This window comes from Mobula birostris, chromosome 13 (genome assembly GCF_030028105.1).
Source record: "Mobula birostris isolate sMobBir1 chromosome 13, sMobBir1.hap1, whole genome shotgun sequence".
Lineage (NCBI taxonomy): Eukaryota > Metazoa > Chordata > Chondrichthyes > Myliobatiformes > Myliobatidae > Mobula > Mobula birostris.
Window position 1 is genome coordinate 3,226,198 of NC_092382.1, and position 13,775 is coordinate 3,239,972.

General features: G+C 44.6%; 1 protein-coding gene across 10 annotated transcripts in view; it reads right to left on the reverse strand.

Moving 5' to 3' along the window:
* Positions 1 to 13,775, reverse strand: part of LOC140208222 (NACHT, LRR and PYD domains-containing protein 3-like) — a 96,675-nt gene that overhangs the window by 72,606 nt on the left and 10,294 nt on the right. For all 10 annotated transcript variants that reach the window (XR_011888699.1, XM_072276738.1, XM_072276737.1 and 7 more), the window contains exon 2: positions 6,958 to 7,180. The gene's annotated coding sequence lies outside the window, so the exon portion shown is untranslated. The remainder of the gene's footprint in view (positions 1 to 6,957; positions 7,181 to 13,775) is intronic.

Below are 13,775 nucleotides of genomic sequence, written 5' to 3' on the forward strand. Positions count from 1 at the left end.
CCATCTCCCTCACTGCTCAGTCATTGATGTCATTCTCACTCGCCCGTCTTTCCTCGTCGCCCAACTCGGTCACACATCCTCCGCAATGTACAGCTAACCACCCCACCTCCTCACTACCCATCTCACACATCCCTCCATGCCAACCTCGTCACACCCCTCCTTACTCACTGCCCCTCTCACTCACCCATTCCTCCTCGATGCCTCCTGCATACCCCTCCTTTGACATCCCATTCACTCGCCCTTCCTTGAAATATTTATTCCACCTTCCCCTCCTACTCTCCCTAACCCCATCTCCTACTCCTGTCACTCCTTCACTCTCCCCACCATTTACTCCTTCCACAGTCTCGCTCGCCTCTCTCTCTCTGCCTTTCCTTCATCCTCTCTGCTATTCCAATCCCCTCTCTCTACGCCTCCCATTACCCTCTCACCATTCATCCATCCCTCTCACTCCCTCTGTCACTCTCCCCCCTTTTTGTTCCTCTCTCTCTCTCTGCCCATTCTTTCCCTCTGACCCTTTCCCACTCTCTCCCCTCTTTCTAGACCTCTCACCCTGCTTTCTCTCTCCCCACCTCACTCCCCCTGTCCTTCTCCCCCTTCATTCCCTCCCCACCTCTCACTCTCTTACTCCACCTCTCTCTTGCCTTCTCCCTTCATTCCCCATCTCTCACTCTCCCTCGCTCTACTTCCCCCACATAATTTCAGCTTCCCCCTCTCCACCTTCCACACACTCACCTTGCCCTTCCCCTTACCCTGCTCACCCCATCACTCTCCCCCTTACCATCACAGTCTCCCCCTTGTACTCACCCTTACATCAACAGCAGTTAAATGTTTAGTGGGAACTGTGACTGTGAACGCTGCAGGTTCCATACCCGAGGCTAATGTTCTTTAATTTAAAGAATGTCGCAGTTGGGAATGGCACAGACTGGTTTATTTGAAGGAATCTTGAAAAAAAAAAGGCAACTACAGATGATGAGAGTTGAGGTAAAAATAAAATGTTGTAAACTCACAGCAAACAGGGCAGCAAATGTAACTGGTAACGTTATGGGTTCGAGACCCTAGGTCATGTTCTTTATATCACATTAAAGGCTCTATCACTCCATCCTGCAGCAGAAATGGTTAAATACAATATTAAAGTGACTTTGTTCACACTCAAATGAGAGTGAGTTGTCAAACCTGTTCCATTTGATTTCAGCAGTTGTGAGGAAAGTGTGTCTGGCAGTTTGCAATGATATCAAAATGCTGTTGGACAATTCTTGGGGAATTACTGTGTGAATCCTTCAACTTTTGGTATTCATCATAAGTTCCCATTAAAAGAAAGGGCGGGGATGTAAAGACACAAAAACATTAGGTAGCCGGGAGGAGGTAAATTTAGTCAAGAAGGAAAAGGAAACATGTAAAGCTTCAGAGTTAGGATCAAACGAAACACATGAGGAGTATAAAGGCACCAGAAAATAACTAAAAAAGGGAATTATGAAAGCAAGAGAGGTCATGAAAAATTCTTGGCAAGTTGGATGAACGTGAATCCTAAGCCATTCTATACATTCATCAAGAGCAGGGGGATAACTAGGAAGAGAACCGTAATGCGTTCTCTTCAGTAATCATCTCGAATCACATCAGGCTGGCACCATCCCCAGCATTCACAAAACTGCATGTTATATTATATCAAAGAAGACCTCACAAATAACTACCTTGGAATGGATCTCTACTTTAGAAGATGACCTGAAGCATCTTTGTGCCTACTTTAAAAACATAGAAAGCAAAGCAACTTTATCTCACAAAATGGAGGATGTAAAACAGTTCCACAAAATGGCAGCTTCCATCTCCAAACACGAGGCAGGAGCAAAGACAATTGATCTGTCTGCTTCCACTGTCCTTGACCCACTCGACTTTTGACATTTTCTTCCACCATCGTTAACAAATTGACAATAATGAGTTAAATTGCTCCCAATTATCACCGTCATTCTGTATTGATATAAAATTACAGTGCCACAGTGTGTCCAAATATGTCAGTAGATCAACTGCTGAGATATTTATCAAATTAACATTATACAGACAGGCTGCAACAGGGACAGGAGTAAACTGTCCAGATGCACCGACCTCATAACACAGCCAAACGGGTTCTCATCCCGCATAACCTCGCCCCTGAGATAATGAATTTGATTACTGGTGTCCCATTCTGCACCCCATCCTGGGACACTGTTGGCATTACAGGTGTCTGAAACCGAGCCCCACTTGCGTCTTTGAATAACATTATGGTGCACCATTCTGCACCCCATCATGGGACGCTGATGGCATTTATAGAGACCCTTACTGAGACTAATCCTGGGGCATTGTGGGAAAATGTTTGTGTTTCCATCGATTTTGGGAGAGAGAGGATGTGGTGAGTGCAGTCGTCACAGAGAGTTACAAGGGATTTCAGCCAACCTAGAACAACAGGAGTTGTATTCTATGAATGTCTCGGAGATGGGGTTGTTTTCGCTGCAGTTGGAAGTTTCCACATCCCTTAAGAGGCTAACAATTATACCAGTGCCCAAGAAGAGCAGTGTGAGTTGCATTAAGGACTATCATCCATAGCAATCACAGCTACTGTGATAAAATGCTTTGAGAGGTTTGCGATGGCTGGAATTAGCTCTGCTTATTGCAATTTTCCTGTATCCGTAATAGGTCACAATGCGAACTCATCGGATCATCACGAGGCTTGTTTCTCGACTAGAGCTCAGCGTGTAATGCAATTATTCCTATAGTTCTGATCAAAAATCTCAAACCCCTGGGACTTTATGCCTCCTTCTATAACTGGATCCTCGTTTTCCTCACCGGAAAACCACAATCTGTGCAGATTGAAAATAACGCCTGCACATCGCTAACAATCAATACTGGTGCACCTCAAGGATATGTGCTTCGCTCACTGCTCCACTCTCTCTGCACCCATGGCTGTGCGGCTAAGCACAGCTCAAATGCCAGTGACAAACTTGCTAATAACACTGCTATTATTGACAGATTTTCAGATGGCAAGAAGGCAAACAGGAGTGAGATATATCACCTAGGTGAGTGGTGTTCCAGCAACAACCTTGCACTCAACATCGGTAAGACCAACGCACTAATTGCGGACTTCTGAACGGGTAAGATGAGGGCACAGACACACCAATCGTCATTGATCGGTCAGCAGTGGAAAAAGTGAGCAACTTCATGTTCCTGTGTGTCAACATCTCTGAGGATCTATCCAGTGCCCAGCGTATCGATGCAAAGAATGCACATCAGCGACTATACTTCATTAGGAGTTTGACGAGATTTGGGATGTGACCAAAGACTCGCAGATTTCTACAGTTGTACCACAAATATTGTTCTAACTGGCTGCACATCACTTGATATGGTGGGGTGGGGTAAGTGGAGAAGCTACTGCACAGGACCGAAATACTGTCAGGAATGTTGTCAATTCAGTCAGCTCCATCATGGGCAGTGGTCTCCGTAGCATCCAGGACATCGTCATGGAGCGATGCCTCAAAACAGCAGCATCAGTCATTAGGGATCTGCTTCACCAAGGACATGCCCTTTTCTCATTGGTATCACCAGGAAGGTGGTACAGGAGATTGAGGGCACACACCCAACGAGTCAGGAACCGTTTCCTTCCCTCTGCCAATTGATTTCTGAATTGACATGGAACCCATGAACCTACTTCACTAAATTCATTTTTGCAATACTTATTTAATTTAACTTTTAGTAACAGATACTTACTGTAATACAGTTTCTTTCTATTATTATATATTGAATTGTACTGCTGTCACAAAGCCAATAATGTTGAAACATATGCCTATGATATGACACATCGTCCTGATGACTCTTTGGGGATTAATTCTGATTGGTCCATCGGGCTGAAGATCCACTTCCCATGTTCTTCTCCGTTCCCCAATAACAAACTGTGCAGATAGACAGACAAAGATCACATTCCCTATCCCTGGGACCCAATCACAGCCGCTGTGGGGCAGTAATGCCACTGCTCTGCTCGTTGGAGATGGGAAACCATCTTTTTCATTTCACTTTCCACACAGCCAGACTCTGGACATTGCCGATTTGGGGCTGTGTTCATAGGGATATCCCAGGCTTTTTGAAGCAGACTCGCTCCACTGCCCTGAGAGGACACTTGCAGTGTGGACGGTGCTGCAGCAGCCCCGGGGACATCAGATCCTGGACTCAGACACTGGGCATTGGGCAACAGCACAACTGTATAATTTCATATTTCATAACTTTCATGGTTAGTTTCTCCCCGGAGCAGCAAAAGTATAACGTGCAAGAATGTTGTTGGTCAGTTATCAGACTGGGACAACGAGACAATTACTGCTCTAGGAAAAAGAGCAGTTACTTTACTGAATTAAAAATATATAGTTTAGTACAATTTAGCAAGACATTTGGCAGAGTCTCACATGGCAGATTAGTCAAGAAGGTCCAGGGGTTTGGCATTCAGGATGAGGTGGCAAACTGACTTCGACATTGGTTTCACGGGAGAGCCAGTAAGTGGTGGAAGATGGTTTGACTCTCTGACTGGAGACCAATGACTCGTGGAGTGCAGCGGGGTTCAGTGCTGGGTTCATTATTGCTCATCATCTCTGTCAATGATCTGGATGATTTAATTACTGCAATAGTTATAGAACATAGAATAGTACAGCACAGTACAGACCCTTCAGCCCACAATGTTGTGCCAACCCTCAAACCCTGCCTCCCAGATAAGCCCCTACCTTAAATTCCTCCATATACCTGTCTAGTGGTCTCTTAAACTTCACTAGTGTATCTGCCTCCACCACTGACTCAGGCAGTGCATTCCACGCACCAACCACTCTCTGAGTGAAATATCTTCCTCTAATATCCTCCTTGAACTTCCCACCCATTACCTTAAAGCCATGTCCTCTTGTATTAAGCAGTGGTGCCCTGGGGAAGAGGCACTGGCTATCCACTCTATCTATTCCTCTTATTATCTTGTACACCTCTATCATGCCTCCTCTCATCCTCCTTCTCTCCAAAGAGTAAAGTCCTAGCTCCCTTAATCTCTGATCATAATCCATACTCTCTAAACCAGGCAGCATCCTGGTAAATCTCCTCTGTACCCTTTCCAATGCTTCCACATCCTTCCTATAGTGAGGCCACCAGAACTGGATACGGTACTCCAAGTGTGGCCTAACCAGAGTTTTATAGAGCTGCATCATTACATCACGACTCTTAAACTCTATCCCTCGACTTATGAAAGCTAACACCCCATAAGCTTTCTTAACTACCCTATCCACCTGTGAAGCAACTTTCAGGGATCTGTGGACATGTACCCCGAGATCCCTCTGCTCCTCCACACTACCAAGTATTCTGCCATTTACTTTGTACTCTGCCTTGGAGTTTGTCCTTCCAAAGTGTACCACCTCACGCTTCTCCGGGTTGAACTCCATCTGCCACTTCTCAGCCCACTTCTGCATCCTATCAATGTCTCTCTGCAATCTTTGACAATCCTCTACACTATCTACAACACCACCAACCTTTGTGTCATCTGCAAACTTACCAACCCACCCTTCTACCCCCACATCCAGGTCGTTAATAAAAATCAGGAAAAGAAGAGGTCCCAGAACAGATCCTTGTGGGACACCACTAGTCACAATCCCTCAATCTGAATGTACTCCCTCCACCATGACCCTCTGCCTTCTGCAGGCAAGCCAATTCTGAATCCACCTGGCCAAACTTCCCTGGATCCCATGCCTTCTGAATAAGCCTACCGTGTTGAACCTTGTCAAATGTCTTACTAAAATCCATATAGATCACATCCACTGCACTACCCTCATCTATATGCTTGGTTACCTCCTCAAAGAACTATCAGGCTTGTTAGACATAATCTGCCCTTCACAAAGCCATGCTGACTGTCCCTGATCAGACCATGATTCTCTAAATGCCCATAGGTCCTATCTCTAAGAATTTTTTCCGACAGCTTTCCCACCACAGACGTAAGGCTCACTGGTCTATTATTACCTGGACTATGCCTACTACCTTTTTTGAACAAAGGGACAACATTCACCTCCCTCCAATCCTCCGGTACCATTCCCGTGGACAACAAGGATATAAAGATCCTAGCCAGAGGCTCAGCAATCTCTTCCCTTGTTTTTTGTTCAGCAACAGGTTATTTGCCTTGGTCCGTACTCATTAAATTAGTTTACAGTAACTCTGTAGTCAGAGCTTTTCTTGTGAACATACCAGGCAGAAATTGGCCACTCAGCCCATCGAACCTCCTGCCCCACGCAGTGAAATCATGGCTTTCATTCCACAATGCCCGCCTGCAGCTTTCTCTAACTGATCACAACTCCACCCACCCCCACCCCCCACTGTCTGCTGTGTCGAGACCTTGAACAGAATCAATGTCTTTGCTTCTAAAGGAAGTTGAGGACATCAGCTCGAAATACCCACAATAAACACAGTCACAATGAGAAAAACAACATGCATTCATCTGAAATGACAAGTTTTGGAAAGAGAAGCTGTGTTGGCTAAACGGCTTTTCGCACACTTGCTTTGAAATCGTAACCCCTGATTCAAGAAGTTTTTAACATTGACATAAATTGTGGAAAATCTCAACCGTGCAGACAGGAAAATGCAAGAACACAAATACCACAACCAACAGAAGAGACAAAATAGAGCGAATAACTTCTTGCAATACACACAAAATGCTGGAGGAACTCAGCAGGCCAGACAGCATCTAGGAAAGGAGTCCTGGCCGAAGGGTTTCAGCCTGAAATGTCCACTGTTCACTCTTCTCCATAGACACTGCCTGGCCTGCTGAGTTTCTCCAGCATTTTGTGTGTGTTTCTCCGATTTCCAGCATCTGCAGCATTTCCTCTTGTTTGCGAATATCTTCTTGGTCACTGATCCAAAACATAGGTAACATGTTGACTGGAAATAAAGATCAGAAATAAATATCAGAAGCTGAATTATTCTCACCTTAATTCACCAAGAATGCTCAGTCTCAGTGTGGGTATGTTTTCATGTCATTTTCTTCTAACTTCATCCCAGACCATCAGGCCAGGGTCATTCAGTAGCTATGGGGGAGGGGCCGGTGTTGCTGTTCAGTGAGACTCACAACGCGATTTTCTGTGTACAAGCTGCTGCCTGTTTGCAAGGCAGATTCCAACTCGCACACATTCCTCAGAGCAGGGAGCAGCTTCTGTGCGGAAAACAAACAAATCGGTTTGATATTTCGCACTCACATTCAACTGTGAACAAAGCTAATTTAATACAGTATTTAAATACTTCTGTTACATGGGGAAAAACAATAAAAACACAATGGTATAGAAAAGAAAGTTCAGCAGTGTCTGCAGTCTGAATGTCTACTTGATAAAATTGCTATCAGTTTTTGAGAGTTTCTGTTATTTTACCTGAAACACCCATCTTCTGTACATATATCTGAATATATATATACACAAGTTAATTAAATAAGTCAATCTGGGGGAGGGGGGGAGAGAGGGGCGGGGGAGAGGGAGAAGTTGGATAGAGGGGGGATACCGAGTGTGAGAGCATTTGAACTGAGAGGGGAGTGTGGGAGAGGAATTTGACCTGTATTCACTCTATCCCATTGTTTGGTTTCTGATGCACCGATCGTACCAATGTCAGGTATACAGTTCCCTAAAATAGAGTAACATTTAGACAGTTCGATAGAGAATGCACTTGGCTTCATAGGAAAAGGCACTGAGTATCGGAGTTGAGAGGTTACGTCACAGTTACACAAGAGGTTGGTGTTGCCGCACTGTGCTTGGTTTTGGTCGCCCTGCAGTAGGAACAATGATATTGAGCTGGAAGGAAGGCAGAGAGAGATTTAAACATACTTTTTTCTCAACAACTTCAATTCCCAAGCCCTGACCATCACATTTTCACCCTGGATGTCCAGTACCTATACACGTCTATTCCCCTGTCAAGAAGATATTTGCTTCTTTCTCCACGAAAGTACCAACCAGCCTCCTCCGTCTGGCAGAACTGGTCCTCACCCTTAACAAGTTCTCCTCTGGCTGCTCTCATTATTTCCAGAATTGAGGGTTAGCCATTGGCACCTGCATGGCCCTCAGCTCTCCATGCTTTTTGTTGGCTACGTAGAACAGTCCATGTTCCAACCCCTTTCAGATAATGTTTCTTTCATTACATTGTCACAAAAACAAAGGAGCTGATTGTGGACGACAGGAGGAATGGAGACAGGCTAACCCCTATTGACATCAGTGGATCTGGGGTTGAGAGGGTGAACTGCTTTAAGTTCCTCGGTATAAACATCACCGAGGATCTGACGTGATCTGTATACACCGGCTGTGTGGTGAGAAAGGCACAACAGCACCTCTTTCACCTCAGATGGTTGAAGAAGTTTGGTATGGGCCCCCAAATCCTAGGAACTTTCTACAGGGACACAATTGAGAGCATCCTGACTGGCTGCATCACTGCCTGGTATGGGAACTGTACTTCCCTTAATCGCAGGAACCTGCAGAGAGTGGTGCGGACAGCCCAGCGCATCTGTAGATGTGAACTTCCTACTATAAAGGACATTTAAAAAGGCAGGTGTGTAAAAAGGGCCCGAAGGATCATTGGGGACCCGAATCACCCCAGCCACAAACTATTCCAGCTGCTACCATCCGGGAAACGGTACCGCAGCATAAAAGCCAGGACCAACAGGCTCCCGGACAGCTTCTTCCACCAGGCCATCAGGCTGCTTAATTCATGCGGACACAACTGTATTTCTATGTTATATTATTGTACATATTTATTATAAATTACTATAAATTGCTCATTGCACATTTAGACAGAGACGCGATGTAAACATTTTTACTCCTCATGTATATGAAGGGTGTAAGTAATAAAGTCATTTCAATTCAATTGACGACTGCATTGGTGCTGCTTTATATATCCATGATCAGGTCATCAATTTCCTCAATGTTGCTTCCAACTTCATCCCATCTTTAGATTCACATTGTCCGTTTCTGAAACCTCTCTCTCATTGCTCGATCTCTGGAAGAAAACTCTTTTATAAATTTACCACGGCTATCTTGACAATAACTCTTTCTGCCCTGCCTCCTGTAAAAATGCTATTCCATTTTTTTTCGTTCCTTCCTCTCTGCTGGATCTGTTCCCAGGGTGAGGCTTTTCACTGATTACAGAGGAAGAGTCATTTTCTGCCTGAGCCAGATCAGGATGGATTAATCCACAGGGCCTGACAAGGTGTTCCCTCAGATCCTGATGGAGGCAAATGCAGAAATTTACAGGGTCCTAGCAGAGATATTGGCATCATCCTAAGCGACAGGTGAGTAACCGGTGCAATGGAGAATAGTCTATGTTGTTTGGCAGTTCAATCAAGTCTCTAAAAATAACCAAGGAAATTATAGGCCGGTGAGCCTGACATCAGCAGTGGGAAAGTAATTGGATGGTATTCTGAGAGACTGGATTTGTACATACTTCAACAGACATGGCCTGATTAATGAGAACCAGCATGTCCAATCAATCCTATACAGTTTTTCAAAAAGGATGTCAGGAAAGTTGAAGGCAGCAAGGCAGTGGATGTTGTTTACATGGGATTGCAAGGCATCAGCCAAGGGGACACTTTGTCAGGCCCTGGAGATTTATCTATCTTAACCTGCCTTGTGACTGCAATCACCCCCTCCTCTGTACACTAAATAGCATCTCTGGCTTCAGTTCTGCTTTGCCTCACTTTTTTAGATTTTGTGTCCCCCCTCCTATGATCTCCCATATTCCATTTGTGGCCACACATAGATTACTATTCTGATCTCCAGGAGGACCAATTTCATTCCTTACAATCCTTGTGCCCTTATCATATCTGTAGATCTCCTAGGATTCTCCTTCATTTTGCCTGCTAGGACAACCTCATTCCTTACTGTAGCTCTCATGTTCTTTCTTTATGCTCTCTTGCATTCCTTACACTCCAAAAGTACCTGATTTATTCCACCCTCCCCATATCTGAGATGCACCTTCTTTTTTAGTTTCTTAACCAGTGCCGCAATAACTCTTGAGAACCAAAGTTCTCTAAGCCTGCTATAATTACCTTTAATTCTGACAAAAAAAACACACACAAGCTTTGTACTCTCAATATTTCACTTACCGTGTGCACCCTTGCTAGAAAACAATCTGTCCAAATGCACACTTGCCAGATCGTTTGTGACACCATTAAAATTGCCCTATCTCTAGTTCAGAATCTGCACCCATGAATCCATAATTACTTTGAAATTAATTGTATTATGATCACTCAATGCAAAGCACTGCCCTACAGAAACTTACTACATCGCCCTGTCTTATCCCCTATTGGCATCCGTTAGTCTTGCGAGACCTTGGATCTGCGCCTGGAAAGTCTTCACTCTCCAGGGCGCAGGCCTGGGCAAGGTTGTATGGAAGACCAGCAGTTGCCCATGCTGCAAGTCTCCCCTCTCCACGACACCAAGGTTGTCCAAGGGAAGGGCATTAGGACCAATACAGCTTGGCATCAGTGCTGTCGCAGAGCAATGTGTGATTAAGTGCCTTGCTCAAGGATGCAACATGTTGCCGCGGCTGGGGCTCGAACTTGCGATCTTCAGGTCGCTAGTCCAATGCCTTAACCACTTGGCCTACTGATTAAGGAAACCTTCCTGAACACATCTGACAAACTCTATCATATCCAGACATTTTACAGTTTTGGAGTCCCAATCTATATGTGAAAAGTTTAAATCACCTACCATAGCAAATTATGTTTCTTGTAGCAGTCTGTGATAAGTTCTACAAGTTTGTCCTCTAAATCTCAGGGATTATCGGATGCTTTGTACTATGGCCTGAATGAAGTGGAATACCATTTTTATTCTTCATTTCCTCCATGAAAGCCTCACTGGACGAGTTCTCCTGTGTGTCCTGACTGAGCATAGTGGTGACATTTTCCCTGAGTAGTAACACGACCCCTCCCCTTTAATCCTTTCCGCTCTGTCCTGTCTACAACTACCGAACCCCTTAATATTGAGCAAGCAATCCTGCCCCTCCTGCAACTAAGTCTAACTAAGAGCTATAACATGATTATTCCATGTGTTGATCCATGCCCTGAGCTCATCTGCCTTGCCTTCCATACTTCTTGCATTAAAATACAAGCATCTTAGAATGTTAGTCACAGCCTTTTGATTGCTGACTTTGTCTGAGGTCTTAAGAATGTCTGTTTGAGGAACTTGGATAAGTACATGGGTGGGTGGGGTACAGAGGTATGGTCAATGGGACTTGATAGATTGACAGTTTGACACAGAGACGGGAACAGTGCCCAGTACAACCCCTGGCGTGGGATAGCCTGATTGGGAATCATGTGTGGCAAAACATCCGGTGTCGGAGAAGGACACAGCAAATGGTGCACAATGGGATACAGAGAATGGGAATTGTGCTTGGTAAAAACCCTGCTGTGGGATTGCAGACTGGGAACCGTGTGCAGTACAATGCCCAGCGTGGGACACAGAGATCGGGAACCGTATTAATATCATAATTTTTTTTCAGTGACTTGTGATCAGCCATGACTAACGTCCTTGCCACTGTGGATGAATAATTCTGACCAGACACACTGCCTCGCTACTCATTCATGGCTCCCCACCGCCACTCTCCATAACCCTGCTCGCTTCATCCCTCTCTCTCCCTCTCCCTTCCCAACTCACCCCACTCCCCTTGCCACCCATCACCCTCACCCCCCCTTTCTCATAAGTGAGTGGGAAGTTTGGTGAATGGGAAGCTTTTAAATTCCAACAAAAGGGAACCAAAACAGCTGCAGGAAAGGAGAAGATGAAACATGAAGGCAGACTAGCCAATAACATGAAGCAGGATACCAGAAGATTTTTCAGTTATATAAAGAGTAAAAGGGAGGTGAGAGTTGATATTGGACACTGGAAAATGATGGAAAATCATTTTCCTGTGGGCATACTCAGCAAATCTATAGAATAGTAACTAACAGGATCAATGAAAGATCAACCAGAGTGCAGAAGATACCAAATTGTGCAAATGGAAATATAAAATAAATAGCAATAAATAATGACAACATGAGATAATGAGATAAAGAGTCCTTAAAGTGCAATGGAGTAATGGAGGAGAAGGAAATGGCAGATGAACATAACAGGTACTTTGCATCAGTCTTCACTGTGGAAGCCACTAGCAGTGTGCCACAGGTCTGTGAGTGTCAGGGAGCAGGAATGAGTGTCATTGCTATTACAAAGAAGTACAATACAAACTCAAAGATCGAAAGGTGGATAAGTCAACTGGGCCACATCCCAGAGTCCTGAGAGAGGTTGCTGAAGAAATAACGGATGCATTGCTCATGATCTTTCAGGAATCATTTGATTCTGGCAGGACCCGGAGAAGTGGAAGATTGCAAATGTCACTCTGCTCATTAAGGAGCGAGGACGGTAAAAGAAAGGACATTATAGACCAGTTAGCCTAATGCTAGTGGTTGGGAAAGTGTTGGAGCCTATTATTAAGAATTAGGTTTCAGGATACTTCGAGACTAGTGATAAAATATGTCAAAATCATCATGGTTTCTGGAAAGGAAAATCTTGCCTGATAAATCTGCTAGAGTTCTTCAAGGAAGTAACAAGCAGGGTGGACAACGGGGAGACAGTGAATGTAACTTACCTGCATTTTCAGAAGGCGTTTGATAAGGTGCCACACATGAGGCTACTTAACAAGCTAAAATCCTGTGGCATTACTGGAATGAGACTGGTATGATCAGCTGAATAGCTGACAGGCAGAAGGCAACGAGTGGGAATAAAAGGGGCCTTTTCTGGTCGGCTGCCAGTGACTAGTGGTGTTCGTCAGGTCTGTATTTGGACCGCTACTTTTCACATTGTTTGTCAATAATGTAGATAATGGAATTGTTGGCTTTGTGGCAAAGTTTGTGGATGATAGGAAGATAGGTGGAGGGATAGGTAGTGCTGATGAAGCAATAACTCAGACAAATTGAAAGAACAGGCAAAAAAGGTTGAATACAGTGTTGGGAAATGTATGATAATGCATTTTGGTAAAATGAACAATAGTGCAGACTATCAGCTAAATGGGGAGAAGGTTCAAACATCAGAGTTGCAGAGGGAATCAGGAGAACTCAGGCAAGACTCAAGGTTAATTTACAGGTTGAGTCTGTGGTAAAGAAGGCAAATGCAATGTTGTCATTTATTTCAAGGGGAATATAATATAAAAGAAGGAGAAAATTCTGAGTCTCTGTGAGACACTGGTCAGCCCATATTTCAAGTGTCGCCAACAGTTCTGGGCCCAATATCTCAGAGAGCACGTGTTGTCTTTGTTGAGTGACCACAGGAGGTTCATGAGGATGATTGATTCCAGCAATGAAGTGTTAACGTATGAACAGCATTTGGCAGCTTTGGGCCTGTACTCACTGGAATTTAGAGAAATGCTGGGGAATCTCATTGAAACTTACCAACTGCTGCAAGGACTGGCTAGGGTGGATGTGGGAGAGGATGGTTCCTGTGGTGGGGGTATCCAAAATCTAGAGGGCGCAGCCTCCAAACTGAGGGGCGACCGTTCAGAAAAGATGAAAGAAGGATTTGTTTCAGCCAGGGAGTAGTGAATCTGTGGAATGTTCTGCCACAGACTCTACTGGCAGACAAGTCTGTGTGTATATTCAAGGTGGAAGTTGATTGTCTCCTGATCAGTCAGGGCATTAAAGGATATGGGGTTGAGTGGGAGCAGAGATCAGCCATGAAGGAATGGTGGAGCAGAATCGACAGGCTGAATTCTGCTCCTGTGTCTTTTGGTCTGGTGACTGTCAC